Here is a 14,511-nt window from a genome sequence, read left to right as displayed (position 1 = left end):
CAGTTTGTACTGTCTATTATACCATCGCAAGAATGGGAGGAAACTGAGCCCCTCATGAGGCAAATGAGAGCTCCCTCTGTTGAGCCTGAGGAAATTGAATTCAGTAAACAATCCCTTCGGATCATTCCCATGTTCTTAAAGGGGACGGTCACACACTAGAAGTAAAAGGGTCTGCTCCAGGCATAAGGAAGATCCCATATGGTCTAGCGGTCAGGATTCCTGGTTTTCACCCAGGCGGCCCGGGTTCGACTCCCGGTATGGGAAGATCGGGTTGTCTTTGCACCACTTAATCGAAACAACCAGCATGTATGTCTGTAGCAGTTTTAGCCAGTGGCGGAGATTCAGCAACCTGATATGTTGAGGTTCTGTCCCCAAGCAGTGTGCCTTCGATAGCTCAGCTGGAAGAGCGGAGGACTGTAGGTGGCAAGTTGGCAATCCTTAGGTCGCTGGTTCAACTCCGGCTCGAAGGAGTTCTTTTTCACACATAAACTTTTCCTTGGCCCTGCTTCTCGACGAGGGTGTTAGCGCTTGAGTTCGTATTTCGCCATTTTACAATCACGGCCGCCGGTGGTGGGCAAAAACTCATTCCCTGACCGGGAATCGAACCCGGGCCGCGGCGGTGAGAGCGCCGAATCCTAACCACTAGACCACCAGGGAAAGTCTGCTGACAACTTGCCCTCAAGCCTGGCTGTGGCCTTTACCCGATTTTGCAGCAAGACCACTAATACTTGTATTTTACTCCAGGAGAGGAGACGTCACCGACCCTGGCAAACTGACAAACTGTCACAGACTCTGTAGGAATATCCTAACAACACCACAACTTGCCATGAAAACAAAAACAATAAGATCGCCAACCTGCATCTCGAAGGTTTTTAAAGCAGTTTTTTGCAGACGTCTGTGGCCCTGGATCCCAGTTCTTCCACTGAGAAACTGTCACAGGCTCTGTAGTAATATCCTAACAACACCACAACTTAACATGTATTTTATTTTATTTCCTTTATTTTTCCAGGAAGGTCCCATTGAGATTAAAAGAAATCCCTTCCTCCAGGGAGTCCTGGCCAAGATGGCCACACTACAAATCACACACAAACACATATAAAACATTCCAGAAAGTCAGGGCACAACATTCATCATAAATCAAGTAAAACAACAGCATGATTCAATCATTGTATGCTGCAGTAAAAATTTTTAATACATTCAAAGGAGGAATTGTTTCAGGAGGGACAGTAGCTTGAAATTCATTCCACAGCCATGGAGCATAGTAGGAGAAAGATGATTTACCATGCTCTGAATGTACCCTAGGTACTACTAATTTAATCCCATTAGATGATCTAGTGCTATAGTTCTTTCTACATAAACATAGAAGACTAGTAATGTAATTTGGAAGTCTACCCATCAATGTCTTTACAATAAATTCTAACATATGGGATTTCCTTCTTTGATATAAAGAGGACCAACCCAAATAGTTGTGCAGCAAACAATGATGAGTACGTGAACAAGAATTTGTTATAAAACGCAGTGCAGCATGATAAACGCCATCCAGCCTTTTCAATAAATATGTAGACGCATGCATGTAAACAACATCACCATAGTCTAAAATAGGTAAAATAGTACTCTGTATTATTCTCTTTCTAGCTATAAAGGAAAAACATTTTTTTTCCCGAAAAAGAAAACCCAGTCTTGGTTTAAGCCTTTTCACCAAGTAATTAATGTGAACATCAAAGGCTAACTTCTCATCGAGCCATATTCCTACATATTTATAAGTTGGTACTCTTTCTATATGTAAACCCTCAATAGTCAGAATAGGCATAACAGTAGACATAGAACGGCTACGTGTAAAAAGAATATACTTCGTTTTATTTACATTTAAAACTAATTTTAGTTTCAACAAAGTAAGCTGAAAAGTATAAAAAGAATCCTTAAGAATTTCAATAGCCTGAGACACAGAGGATGCAGTGGAGTAAATAATTGTATCGTCAGCATAAAAATGTAGCTTTGCGGATTGTATTCTCTGCCCCAATTCATTAATAAAAATAGAAAAAAGAAATGGTGCCAATAAAGAACCTTGCGGGACACCCTTCCTGACTATTACCATGGATGAGGTGTAATTATCTACAGCAACACATTGAGTTCTATCCGATAAATAATTTTTAAACCAACTCACAGCCGAATTATCGAGGCCAACACTTTTAAGCCTCCGTAACAGTAAAACATGATCCACAAAGTCAAACGCTTTTGTCAAATAAAAAAATAAGGCAGCACAATGTTGTCTATTATCGAGAGCAGTAATTAAATCATGTAGTAGCTATTATCGTACTATGGCCCGCTCTAAATCCTGACTGAAATGCGTTGTAAATATCATGACTAAGTAGATATTCTTTCATTTGATCATTTATAATAGATTCAAAAACTTTTGCTAAAACCGGTAATTTAGAAATCGGACGATAATTATTCAAATCGGAAGGATCGCCTCCTTTTAATAAAGGCATAACCATAGCCGATTTCCAAGATGGTGGAATTACATTAGTGGATAGACTCAAATTAAAAATCGATGCAATAGGTTCGGCAATAATATCTGCTGACAATTTTTAAAAAAATTGGTTCAATTTGGTCAGACCCACCTGATTTCTTACAGTCTAAATTTCGGAGTAGTTTACGAACTTGGGACGGCAATACAGGGGCAAAAGAAAATAAATCTGATTCACTATTAGTCAACTCATCAGTTCTCTGTTCATCAAGGACCAAGGAATTGTCTGTTATCAAACCAGCTGAAATAAAATTACTATTAAACGTATTAACAATATCAGCCTTGTCTGTAATCAATCTTTGATTCAATTTTAAAACTTTTGGAAGATTAGTGGATGTATTTGATCCTATAAAAGATTTCGTTAATTTCCAAAATTTAGAAGGACAATTCATGTTATCATTAATCAGGTTTAAATAATACTGACTCTTCGAACTTTATATTAATTTTGTACACTTATTTCGTAATAATCTATATTGAGACCAGTCCTCCTCACCATTTGTTTTCTTTGCTTTAGACCAAGCCACGTTTCTTTGCTTAATAAGATTAGAGACGGATTGATTGAACCAAATATTATTTCTACCTCTCACCCGAAATCTACGTAAAGGAGCATGTTTATCACAAATTTCTAGAAAGATAGATTTGAAATAATCCCAAGCATCAACCACATCAGGTATAATTGAAACCAACTGTAAATCACTATTATATAGATCATGCAAAAAAGCCTGTACATTAAAATTTTTAAATTGACGTTTAAGATTTGAATTGAGAATTGAGATCCCCAACATGTGAGGCCTCCATCTTGAAGGTTTTTGTAGCAGGCCCCTCATCTGACCCCTTCCTGATGTTGGGTCCAGGTCTGTTAATAGCATGAGAAAAAGTAGATGTCATCACAGGCCTCTGCCCAGTCGAAAACCAACAGGTGGCGTGTAAGCTCACGGACACCTGATCAGGGGGCCAGTGGTGCAATGGATAAAGCGTCTGACTACGGATCAGAAGATTCTAGGTTCGACTCCTGGCTGGCTCGCTCTGCCTCGTTTACTATGCTGTCAGCCCTTAGCCGTTTTATTAACCCATAGTTTTTGTTATTATTATTATTGGATTGATTGAGAAATATTAAAAATTGACAGTCCAACAATAGGCTGCTTTGTCAGTAGGATAACGGTTACCATACAATACTATGCGTCTTTTAAAATGCATTGCATGAGTACTGTCACAAGGACATTGCTTTACGACCAGTTTGTACTGTCTATTATACCATCGCAAGAATGGGAGGAAACTGAGCCCCTCATGAGGCAAATGAGAGCTCCCTCTGTTGAGCCTGATGAAATTGAATTCAGTAAACAATCCCTTCGGATCATTCCCATGTTCTTAAAGGGGACGGTCACACACTAGAAGTAAAAGGGTCTGCTCCAGGCATAAGGAAGATCCCATATGGTCTAGCGGTCAGGATTCCTGGTTTTCACCCAGGCGGCCCGGGTTCGACTCCCGGTATGGGAAGATTGGGTTGTCTTTGCATCACTTAATCGAAACAACCAGCATGTATGTCTGTAGCAGTTTTAGCCAGTGGCGGAGATTCAGCAACCTGATATGTTGAGGTTCTGTCCCCAATCAGTGTGCCTTCGATAGCTCAGCTGGAAGAGCGGAGGACTGTAGGTGGCAAGTTGGCAATCCTTAGGTCGCTGGTTCAACTCCGGCTCGAAGGAGTTCTTTTTCACACATAAACTTTTCCTTGGCCCTGCTTCTCGACGAGGGTGTTAGCGCTTGAGTTCGTATTTCGCCATTTTACAATCACGGCCGCCGGTGGTGGGCAAAAACTCATTCCCTGACAGGGAATCGAACCCGGGCCGCGGCGGTGAGAGCGCCGAATCCTAACCACTAGACCACCAGGGAAAGTCTGCTGACGACTTGCCCTCCAGCCTGGCTGTGGCCTTTACCCGATTTTGCAGCAAGACCACTAATACTTGTATTTTACTCCAGGAGAGGAGACGTCACCGACCCTGGCAAACTGACAAACTGTCACAGACTCTGTAGGAATATCCTAACAACACCACAACTTGCCATGAAAACAAAAACAATAAGATCGCCAACCTGCATCTCGAAGGTTTTTAAAGCAGTTTTTTGCAGACGTCTGTGGCCCTGGATCCCAGTTCTTCCACTGAGAAACTGTCACAGGCTCTGTAGTAATATCCTAACAACACCACAACTTAACATGTATTTTATTTTATTTCCTTTATTTTTCCAGGAAGGTCCCATTGAGATTAAAAGAAATCCCTTCCTCCAGGGAGTCCTGGCCAAGATGGCCACACTACAAATCACACACAAACACATATAAAACATTCCAGAAAGTCAGGGCACAACATTCATCATAAATCAAGTAAAACAACAGCATGATTCAATCATTGTATGCTGCAGTAAAAATTTTTAATACATTCAAAGGAGGAATTGTTTCAGGAGGGACAGTAGCTTGAAATTCATTCCACAGCCATGGAGCATAGTAGGAGAAAGATGATTTACCATGCTCTGAATGTACCCTAGGTACTACTAATTTAATCCCATTAGATGATCTAGTGCTATAGTTCTTTCTACATAAACATAGAAGACTAGTAATGTAATTTGGAAGTCTACCCATCAATGTCTTTACAATAAATTCTAACATATGGGATTTCCTTCTTTGATATAAAGAGGACCAACCCAAATAGTTGTGCAGCAAACAATGATGAGTACGTGAACAAGAATTTGTTATAAAACGCAGTGCAGCATGATTAACGCCATCCAGCCTTTTCAATAAATATGTAGACGCATGCATGTAAACAACATCACCATAGTCTAAAATAGGTAAAATAGTACTCTGTATTATTCTCTTTCTAGCTATAAAGGAAAAACATTTTTTTTCCCGAAAAAGAAAACCCAGTCTTGGTTTAAGCCTTTTCACCAAGTAATTAATGTGAACATCAAAGGCTAACTTCTCATCGAGCCATATTCCTACATATTTATAAGTTGGTACTCTTTCTATATGTAAACCCTCAATAGTCAGAATAGGCATAACAGTAGACATAGAACGGCTACGTGTAAAAAGAATATACTTCGTTTTATTTACATTTAAAACTAATTTTAGTTTCAACAAAGTAAGCTGAAAAGTATAAAAAGAATCCTTAAGAATTTCAATAGCCTGAGACACAGAGGATGCAGTGGAGTAAATAATTGTATCGTCAGCATAAAAATGTAGCTTTGCGGATTGTATTCTCTGCCCCAATTCATTAATAAAAATAGAAAAAAGAAATGGTGCCAATAAAGAACCTTGCGGGACACCCTTCCTGACTATTACCATGGATGAGGTGTAATTATCTACAGCAACACATTGAGTTCTATCCGATAAATAATTTTTAAACCAACTCACAGCCGAATTATCGAGGCCAACACTTTTAAGCCTCCGTAACAGTAAAACATGATCCACTAAGTCAAACGCTTTTGTCAAATAAAAAAATAAGGCAGCACAATGTTGTCTATTATCGAGAGCAGTAATTAAATCATGTAGTAGCTGTTATCGTACTATGGCCCGCTCTAAATCCTGACTGAAATGCGTTGTAAATATCATGACTAAGTAGATATTCTTTCATTTGATCATTTATAATAGATTCAAAAACTTTTGCTAAAACCGGTAATTTAGAAATCGGACGATAATTATTCAAATCGGAAGGATCGCCTCCTTTTAATAAAGGCATAACCATAGCCGATTTCCAAGATGGTGGAATTACATTAGTGGATAGACTCAAATTAAAAATCGATGCAATAGGTTCGGCAATAATATCTGCTGACAATTTTTAAAAAATTGGTTCAATTTGGTCAGACCCACCTGATTTCTTACAGTCTAAATTTCGGAGTAGTTTACGAACTTGGGACGGCAATACAGGGGCAAAAGAAAATAAATCTGATTCACTATTAGTCAACTCATCAGTTCTCTGTTCATCAAGGACCAAGGAATTGTCTGTTATCAAACCAGCTGAAATAAAATTACTATTAAACGTATTAACAATATCAGCCTTGTCTGTAATCAATCTTTGATTCAATTTTAAAACTTTTGGAAGATTAGTGGATGTATTTGATCCTATAAAAGATTTCGTTAATTTCCAAAATTTAGAAGGACAATTCATGTTATCATTAATCAGGTTTAAATAATACTGACTCTTCGAACTTTATATTAATTTTGTACACTTATTTCGTAATAATCTATATTGAGACCAGTCCTCCTCACCATTTGTTTTCTTTGCTTTAGACCAAGCCACGTTTCTTTGCTTAATAAGATTAGAGACGGATTGATTGAACCAAATATTATTTCTACCTCTCACCCGAAATCTACGTAAAGGAGCATGTTTATCACAAATTTCTAGAAAGATAGATTTGAAATAATCCCAAGCATCAACCACATCAGGTATAATTGAAACCAACTGTAAATCACTATTATATAGATCATGCAAAAAAGCCTGTACATTAAAATTTTTAAATTGACGTTTAAGATTTGAATTGAGAATTGAGATCCCCAACATGTGAGGCCTCCATCTTGAAGGTTTTTGTAGCAGGCCCCTCATCTGACCCCTTCCTGATGTTGGGTCCAGGTCTGTTAATAGCATGAGAAAAAGTAGATGTCATCACAGGCCTCTGCCCAGTCGAAAACCAACAGGTGGCGTGTAAGCTCACGGACACCTGATCAGGGGGCCAGTGATGCAATGGATAAAGCGTCTGACTACGGATCAGAAGATTCTAGGTTCGACTCCCGGCTGGCTCGCTCTGCCTCGTTTACTATGCTGTCAGCCCTTAGCCGTTTTATTAACCCATAGTTTTTGTTATTATTATTATTGGATTGATTGAGAAATATTAAAAATTGACAGTCCAACAATAGGCTGCTTTGTCAGTAGGATAACGGTTACCATACAATACTATGCGTCTTTTAAAATGCATTGCATGAGTACTGTCACAAGGACATTGCTTTACGACCAGTTTGTACTGTCTATTATACCATCGCAAGAATGGGAGGAAACTGAGCCCCTCATGAGGCAAATGAGAGCTCCCTCTGTTGAGCCTGATGAAATTGAATTCAGTAAACAATCCCTTCGGATCATTCCCATGTTCTTAAAGGGGACGGTCACACACTAGAAGTAAAAGGGTCTGCTCCAGGCATAAGGAAGATCCCATATGGTCTAGCGGTCAGGATTCCTGGTTTTCACCCAGGCGGCCCGGGTTCGACTCCCGGTATGGGAAGATCGGGTTGTCTTTGCACCACTTAATCGAAACAACCAGCATGTATCTCTGTAGCAGTTTTAGCCAGTGGCGGAGATTAAGCAACCTGATATGTTGAGGTTCTGTCCCCAATCAGTGTGCCTTCGATAGCTCAGCTGGAAGAGCGGAGGACTGTAGGTGGCAAGTTGGCAATCCTTAGGTCGCTGGTTCAACTCCGGCTCGAAGGAGTTCTTTTTCACACATAAACTTTTCCTTGGCCCTGCTTCTCGACGAGGGTGTTAGCGCTTGAGTTCGTATTTCGCCATTTTACAATCACGGCCGCCGGTGGTGGGCAAAAACTCATTCCCTGACCGGGAATCGAACCCGGGCCGCGGCGGTGAGAGCGCCGAATCCTAACCACTAGACCACCAGGGAAAGTCTGCTGACGACTTGCCCTCAAGCCTGGCTGTGGCCTTTACCCGATTTTGCAGCAAGACCACTAATACTTGTATTTTACTCCAGGAGAGGAGACGTCACCGACCCTGGCAAACTGACAAACTGTCACAGACTGTGTAGGAATATCCTAACAACACCACAACTTGCCATGAAAACAAAAACAATAAGATCGCCAACCTGCATCTCGAAGGTTTTTAAAGCAGTTTTTTGCAGACGTCTGTGGCCCTGGATCCCAGTTCTTCCACTGAGAAACTGTCACAGGCTCTGTAGTAATATCCTAACAACACCACAACTTAACATGTATTTTATTTTATTTCCTTTATTTTTCCAGGAAGGTCCCATTGAGATTAAAAGAAATCCCTTCCTCCAGGGAGTCCTGGCCAAGATGGCCACACTACAAATCACACACAAACACATATAAAACATTCCAGAAAGTCAGGGCACAACATTCATCATAAATCAAGTAAAACAACAGCATGATTCAATCATTGTATGCTGCAGTAAAAAATTTTAATACATTCAAAGGAGGAATTGTTTCAGGAGGGACAGTAGCTTCAAATTCATTCCACAGCCATGGAGCATAGTAGGAGAAAGATGATTTACCATGCTCTGAATGTACCCTAGGTACTACTAATTTAATCCCATTAGATGATCTAGTGCTATAGTTCTTTCTACATAAACATAGAAGACTAGTAATGTAATTTGGAAGTCTACCCATCAATGTCTTTACAATAAATTCTAACATATGGGATTTCCTTCTTTGATATAAAGAGGACCAACCCAAATAGTTGTGCAGCAAACAATGATGAGTACGTGAACAAGAATTTGTTATAAAACGCAGTGCAGCATGATAAACGCCATCCAGCCTTTTCAATAAATATGTAGACGCATGCATGTAAACAACATCACCATAGTCTAAAATAGGTAAAATAGTACTCTTTATTATTCTCTTTCTAGCTATAAAGGAAAAACATTTTTTTTCCCGAAAAAGAAAACCCAGTCTTGGTTTAAGCCTTTTCACCAAGTAATTAATGTGAACATCAAAGGCTAACTTCTCATCGAGCCATATTCCTACATATTTATAAGTTGGTACTCTTTCTATATGTAAACCCTCAATAGTCAGAATAGGCATAACAGTAGACATAGAACGGCTACGTGTAAAAAGAATATACTTCGTTTTATTTACATTTAAAACTAATTTTAGTTTCAACAAAGTAAGCTGAAAAGTATAAAAAGAATCCTTAAGAATTTCAATAGCCTGAGACACAGAGGATGCAGTGGAGTAAATAATTGTATCGTCAGCATAAAAATGTAGCTTTGCGGATTGTATTCTCTGCCCCAATTCATTAATAAAAATAGAAAAAAGAAATGGTGCCAATAAAGAACCTTGCGGGACACCCTTCCTGACTATTACCATGGATGAGGTGTAATTATCTACAGCAACACATTGAGTTCTATCCGATAAATAATTTTTAAACCAACTCACAGCCGAATTATCGAGGCCAACACTTTTAAGCCTCCGTAACAGTAAAACATGATCCACTAAGTCAAACGCTTTTGTCAAATAAAAAAATAAGGCAGCACAATGTTGTCTATTATCGAGAGCAGTAATTAAATCATGTAGTAGCTGTTATCGTACTATGGCCCGCTCTAAATCCTGACTGAAATGCGTTGTAAATATCATGACTAAGTAGATATTCTTTCATTTGATCATTTATAATAGATTCAAAAACTTTTGCTAAAACCGGTAATTTAGAAATCGGACGATAATTATTCAAATCGGAAGGATCGCCTCCTTTTAATAAAGGCATAACCATAGCCGATTTCCAAGATGGTGGAATTACATTAGTGGATTGAGACTCAAATTAAAAATCGATGCAATAGGTTCGGCAATAATATCTGCTGACAATTTTTAAAAAATTGGTTCAATTTGGTCAGACCCACGTGATTTCTTACAGTCTAAATTTCGGAGTAGTTTACGAACTTGGGACGGCAATACAGGGGCAAAAGAAAATAAATCTGATTCACTATTAGTCAACTCATCAGTTCTCTGTTCATCAAGGACCAAGGAATTGTCTGTTATCAAACCAGCTGAAATAAAATTACTATTAAACGTATTAACAATATCAGCCTTGTCTGTAATCAATCTTTGATTCAATTTTAAAACTTTTGGAAGATTAGTGGATGTATTTGATCCTATAAAAGATTTCGTTAATTTCCAAAATTTAGAAGGACAATTCATGTTATCATTAATCAGGTTTAAATAATACTGACTCTTCGAACTTTATATTAATTTTGTACACTTATTTCGTAATAATCTATATTGAGACCAGTCCTCCTCACCATTTGTTTTCTTTGCTTTAGACCAAGCCACGTTTCTTTGCTTAATAAGATTAGAGACGGATTGATTGAACCAAATATTATTTCTACCTCTCACCCGAAATCAGCAACCTGATATGTTGAGGTTCTGTCCCCAATCAGTGTGCCTTCGATAGCTCAGTTGGAAGAGCGGAGGACTGTAGGTGGCAAGTTGGCAATCCTTAGGTCGCTGGTTCAACTCCGGCTCGAAGGAGTTCTTTTTCACACATAAACTTTTCCTTGGCCCTGCTTCTCGACGAGGGTGTTAGCGCTTGAGTTCGTATTTCGCCATTTTACAATCACGGCCGCCGGTGGTGGGCAAAAACTCATTCCCTGACCGGGAATCGAACCCGGGCCGCGGCGGTGAGAGCGCCGAATCCTAACCACTAGACCACCAGGGAAAGTCTGCTGACGACTTGCCCTCAAGCCTGGCTGTGGCCTTTACCCGATTTTGCAGCAAGACCACTAATACTTGTATTTTACTCCAGGAGAGGAGACGTCACCGACCCTGGCAAACTGACAAACTGTCACAGACTCTGTAGGAATATCCTAACAACACCACAACTTGCCATGAAAACAAAAACAATAAGATCGCCAACCTGCATCTCGAAGGTTTTTAAAGCAGTTTTTTGCAGACGTCTGTGGCCCTGGATCCCAGTTCTTCCACTGAGAAACTGTCACAGGCTCTGTAGTAATATCCTAACAACACCACAACTTAACATGTATTTTATTTTATTTCCTTTATTTTTCCAGGAAGGTCCCATTGAGATTAAAAGAAATCCCTTCCTCCAGGGAGTCCTGGCCAAGATGGCCACACTACAAATCACACACAAACACATATAAAACATTCCAGAAAGTCAGGGCACAACATTCATCATAAATCAAGTAAAACAACAGCATGATTCAATCATTGTATGCTGCAGTAAAAATTTTTAATACATTCAAAGGAGGAATTGTTTCAGGAGGGACAGTAGCTTGAAATTCATTCCACAGCCATGGAGCATAGTAGGAGAAAGATGATTTACCATGCTCTGAATGTACCCTAGGTACTACTAATTTAATCCCATTAGATGATCTAGTGCTATAGTTCTTTCTACATAAACATAGAAGACTAGTAATGTAATTTGGAAGTCTACCCATCAATGTCTTTACAATAAATTCTAACATATGGGATTTCCTTCTTTGATATAAAGAGGACCAACCCAAATAGTTGTGCAGCAAACAATGATGAGTACGTGAACAAGAATTTGTTATAAAACGCAGTGCAGCATGATTCTACTCTTAGAAATCTACGTAAAGGAGCATGTTTATCACAAATTTCTAGAAAGATAGATTTGAAATAATCCCAAGCATCAACCACATCAGGTATAATTGAAACCAACTGTAAATCACTATTATATAGATCATGCAAAAAAGCCTGTACATTAAAATTTTTAAATTGACGTTTAAGATTTGAATTGAGAATTGAGATCCCCAACATGTGAGGCCTCCATCTTGAAGGTTTTTGTAGCAGGCCCCTCATCTGACCCCTTCCTGATGTTGGGTCCAGGTCTGTTAATAGCATGAGAAAAAGTAGATGTCATCACAGGCCTCTGCCCAGTCGAAAACCAACAGGTGGCGTGTAAGCTCACGGACACCTGATCAGGGGGCCAGTGGTGCAATGGATAAAGCGTCTGACTACGGATCAGAAGATTCTAGGTTCGACTCCTGGCTGGCTCGCTCTGCCTCGTTTACTATGCTGTCAGCCCTTAGCCGTTTTATTAACCCATAGTTTTTGTTATTATTATTATTGGATTGATTGAGAAATATTAAAAATTGACAGTCCAACAATAGGCTGCTTTGTCAGTAGGATAACGGTTACCATACAATACTATGCGTCTTTTAAAATGCATTGCATGAGTACTGTCACAAGGACATTGCTTTACGACCAGTTTGTACTGTCTATTATACCATCGCAAGAATGGGAGGAAACTGAGCCCCTCATGAGGCAAATGAGAGCTCCCTCTGTTGAGCCTGATGAAATTGAATTCAGTAAACAATCCCTTCGGATCATTCCCATGTTCTTAAAGGGGACGGTCACACACTAGAAGTAAAAGGTCTGCTCCAGGCATAAGGAAGATCCCATATGGTCTAGCGGTCAGGATTCCTGGTTTTCACCCAGGCGGCCCGTGTTTCGACTCCCGATATGGGAAGATCGGGTTGTCTTTGCACCACTTAATCGAAACAACCAGCATGTATGTCTGTAGCAGTTTTAGCCAGTGGCGGAGATTCAGCAACCTGATATGTTGAGGTTCTGTCCCCAATCAGTGTGCCTTCGATAGCTCAGCTGGAAGAGCGGAGGACTGTAGGTGGCAAGTTGGCAATCCTTAGGTCGCTGGTTCAACTCCGGCTCGAAGGAGTTCTTTTTCACACATAAACTTTTCCTTGGCCCTGCTTCTCGACGAGGGTGTTAGCGCTTGAGTTCGTATTTCGCCATTTTACAATCACGGCCGCCGGTGGTGGGCAAAAACTCATTCCCTGACCGGGAATCGAACCCGGGCCGCGGCGGTGAGAGCGCCGAATCCTAACCACTAGAACACCAGGGAAAGTCTGCTGACGACTTGCCCTCAAGCCTGGCTGTGGCCTTTACCCGATTTTGCAGCAAGACCACTAATACTTGTATTTTACTCCAGGAGAGGAGACGTCACCGACCCTGGCAAACTGACAAACTGTCACAGACTCTGTAGGAATATCCTAACAACACCACAACTTGCCATGAAAACAAAAACAATAAGATCGCCAACCTGCATCTCGAAGGTTTTTAAAGCAGTTTTTTGCAGACGTCTGTGGCCCTGGATCCCAGTTCTTCCACTGAGAAACTGTCACAGGCTCTGTAGTAATATCCTAACAACACCACAACTTAACATGTATTTTATTTTATTTCCTTTATTTTTCCAGGAAGGTCCCATTGAGATTAAAAGAAATCCCTTCCTCCAGGGAGTCCTGGCCAAGATGGCCACACTACAAATCACACACAAACACATATAAAACATTCCAGAAAGTCAGGGCACAACATTCATCATAAATCAAGTAAAACAACAGCATGATTCAATCATTGTATGCTGCAGTAAAAATTTTTAATACATTCAAAGGAGGAATTGTTTCAGGAGGGACAGTAGCTTCAAATTCATTCCACAGCCATGGAGCATAGTAGGAGAAAGATGATTTACCATGCTCTGAATGTACCCTAGGTACTACTAATTTAATCCCATTAGATGATCTAGTGCTATAGTTCTTTCTACATAAACATAGAAGACTAGTAATGTAATTTGGAAGTCTACCCATCAATGTCTTTACAATAAATTCTAACATATGGGATTTCCTTCTTTGATATAAAGAGGACCAACCCAAATAGTTGTGCAGCAAACAATGATGAGTACGTGAACAAGAATTTGTTATAAAACGCAGTGCAGCATGATTCTACTCTTAGAAATCTACGTAAAGGAGCATGTTTATCACACATTTCTAGAAAGATAGATTTGAAATAATCCCAAGCATCAACCACATCAGGTATAATTGAAACCAACTGTAAATCACTATTATATAGATCATGCAAAAAAGCCTGTACATTAAAATTTTTAAATTGACGTTTAAGATTTGAATTGAGAATTGAGATCCCCAACATGTGAGGCCTCCATCTTGAAGGTTTTTGTAGCAGGCCCCTCATCTGACCCCTTCCTGATGTTGGGTCCAGGTCTGTTAATAGCATGAGAAAAAGTAGATGTCATCACAGGCCTCTGCCCAGTCGAAAACCAACAGGTGGCGTGTAAGCTCACGGACACCTGATCAGGGGGCCAGTGGTGCAATGGATAAAGCGTCTGACTACGGATCAGAAGATTCTAGGTTCGACTCCTGGCTGGCTCGCTCTGCCTCGTTTACTATGCTGTCAGCCCTTAGCCGTTTTATTAACCCATAGT

At 39.9% G+C, this 14,511-nt stretch overlaps 13 non-coding genes across 13 annotated transcripts; 8 read left to right on the top strand and 5 right to left on the bottom strand.

The window, feature by feature from the left end:
- The first annotated feature begins 192 nt into the window (after positions 1 to 192).
- On the top strand, positions 193 to 264 carry trnae-uuc (transfer RNA glutamic acid (anticodon UUC)). The gene has a single exon. It is a non-coding gene; the product is annotated as a tRNA-Glu (tRNA).
- A 119-nt stretch (positions 265 to 383) lies between these two features.
- trnay-gua (transfer RNA tyrosine (anticodon GUA)) lies at positions 384 to 470 on the top strand. The gene is given in 2 exon segments: positions 384 to 420; positions 435 to 470. It is a non-coding gene; the product is annotated as a tRNA-Tyr (tRNA).
- Positions 471 to 585: 115 nt separating this feature from the next.
- On the bottom strand, positions 586 to 657 carry trnae-cuc (transfer RNA glutamic acid (anticodon CUC)). The gene has a single exon. It is a non-coding gene; the product is annotated as a tRNA-Glu (tRNA).
- A 3,295-nt stretch (positions 658 to 3,952) lies between these two features.
- On the top strand, positions 3,953 to 4,024 carry trnae-uuc (transfer RNA glutamic acid (anticodon UUC)). Its single transcript has one exon. It is a non-coding gene; the product is annotated as a tRNA-Glu (tRNA).
- Positions 4,025 to 4,143: 119 nt separating this feature from the next.
- trnay-gua (transfer RNA tyrosine (anticodon GUA)) lies at positions 4,144 to 4,230 on the top strand. The gene is given in 2 exon segments: positions 4,144 to 4,180; positions 4,195 to 4,230. It is a non-coding gene; the product is annotated as a tRNA-Tyr (tRNA).
- A 115-nt stretch (positions 4,231 to 4,345) lies between these two features.
- On the bottom strand, positions 4,346 to 4,417 carry trnae-cuc (transfer RNA glutamic acid (anticodon CUC)). Its single transcript has one exon. It is a non-coding gene; the product is annotated as a tRNA-Glu (tRNA).
- Positions 4,418 to 7,711: 3,294 nt separating this feature from the next.
- trnae-uuc (transfer RNA glutamic acid (anticodon UUC)) lies at positions 7,712 to 7,783 on the top strand. Its single transcript has one exon. It is a non-coding gene; the product is annotated as a tRNA-Glu (tRNA).
- Positions 7,784 to 7,902: 119 nt separating this feature from the next.
- On the top strand, positions 7,903 to 7,989 carry trnay-gua (transfer RNA tyrosine (anticodon GUA)). The gene is given in 2 exon segments: positions 7,903 to 7,939; positions 7,954 to 7,989. It is a non-coding gene; the product is annotated as a tRNA-Tyr (tRNA).
- Positions 7,990 to 8,104: 115 nt separating this feature from the next.
- Positions 8,105 to 8,176, bottom strand: trnae-cuc (transfer RNA glutamic acid (anticodon CUC)). Its single transcript has one exon. It is a non-coding gene; the product is annotated as a tRNA-Glu (tRNA).
- A 2,506-nt stretch (positions 8,177 to 10,682) lies between these two features.
- Positions 10,683 to 10,769, top strand: trnay-gua (transfer RNA tyrosine (anticodon GUA)). The gene is given in 2 exon segments: positions 10,683 to 10,719; positions 10,734 to 10,769. It is a non-coding gene; the product is annotated as a tRNA-Tyr (tRNA).
- A 115-nt stretch (positions 10,770 to 10,884) lies between these two features.
- Positions 10,885 to 10,956, bottom strand: trnae-cuc (transfer RNA glutamic acid (anticodon CUC)). Its single transcript has one exon. It is a non-coding gene; the product is annotated as a tRNA-Glu (tRNA).
- A 1,910-nt stretch (positions 10,957 to 12,866) lies between these two features.
- On the top strand, positions 12,867 to 12,953 carry trnay-gua (transfer RNA tyrosine (anticodon GUA)). The gene is given in 2 exon segments: positions 12,867 to 12,903; positions 12,918 to 12,953. It is a non-coding gene; the product is annotated as a tRNA-Tyr (tRNA).
- Positions 12,954 to 13,068: 115 nt separating this feature from the next.
- trnae-cuc (transfer RNA glutamic acid (anticodon CUC)) lies at positions 13,069 to 13,140 on the bottom strand. Its single transcript has one exon. It is a non-coding gene; the product is annotated as a tRNA-Glu (tRNA).
- Positions 13,141 to 14,511: the final 1,371 nt, after the last annotated feature.

The sequence above is a fragment of the Siphateles boraxobius genome, unplaced genomic scaffold, assembly GCF_051911475.1.
Source record: "Siphateles boraxobius isolate OS27281-9 unplaced genomic scaffold, OSU_SipBor_1 77, whole genome shotgun sequence".
Lineage (NCBI taxonomy): Eukaryota > Metazoa > Chordata > Actinopteri > Cypriniformes > Leuciscidae > Siphateles > Siphateles boraxobius.
The sequence above is the reverse complement of the archived record's forward strand: the minus strand, read 5'-3'. Positions and strand labels throughout refer to the sequence as shown.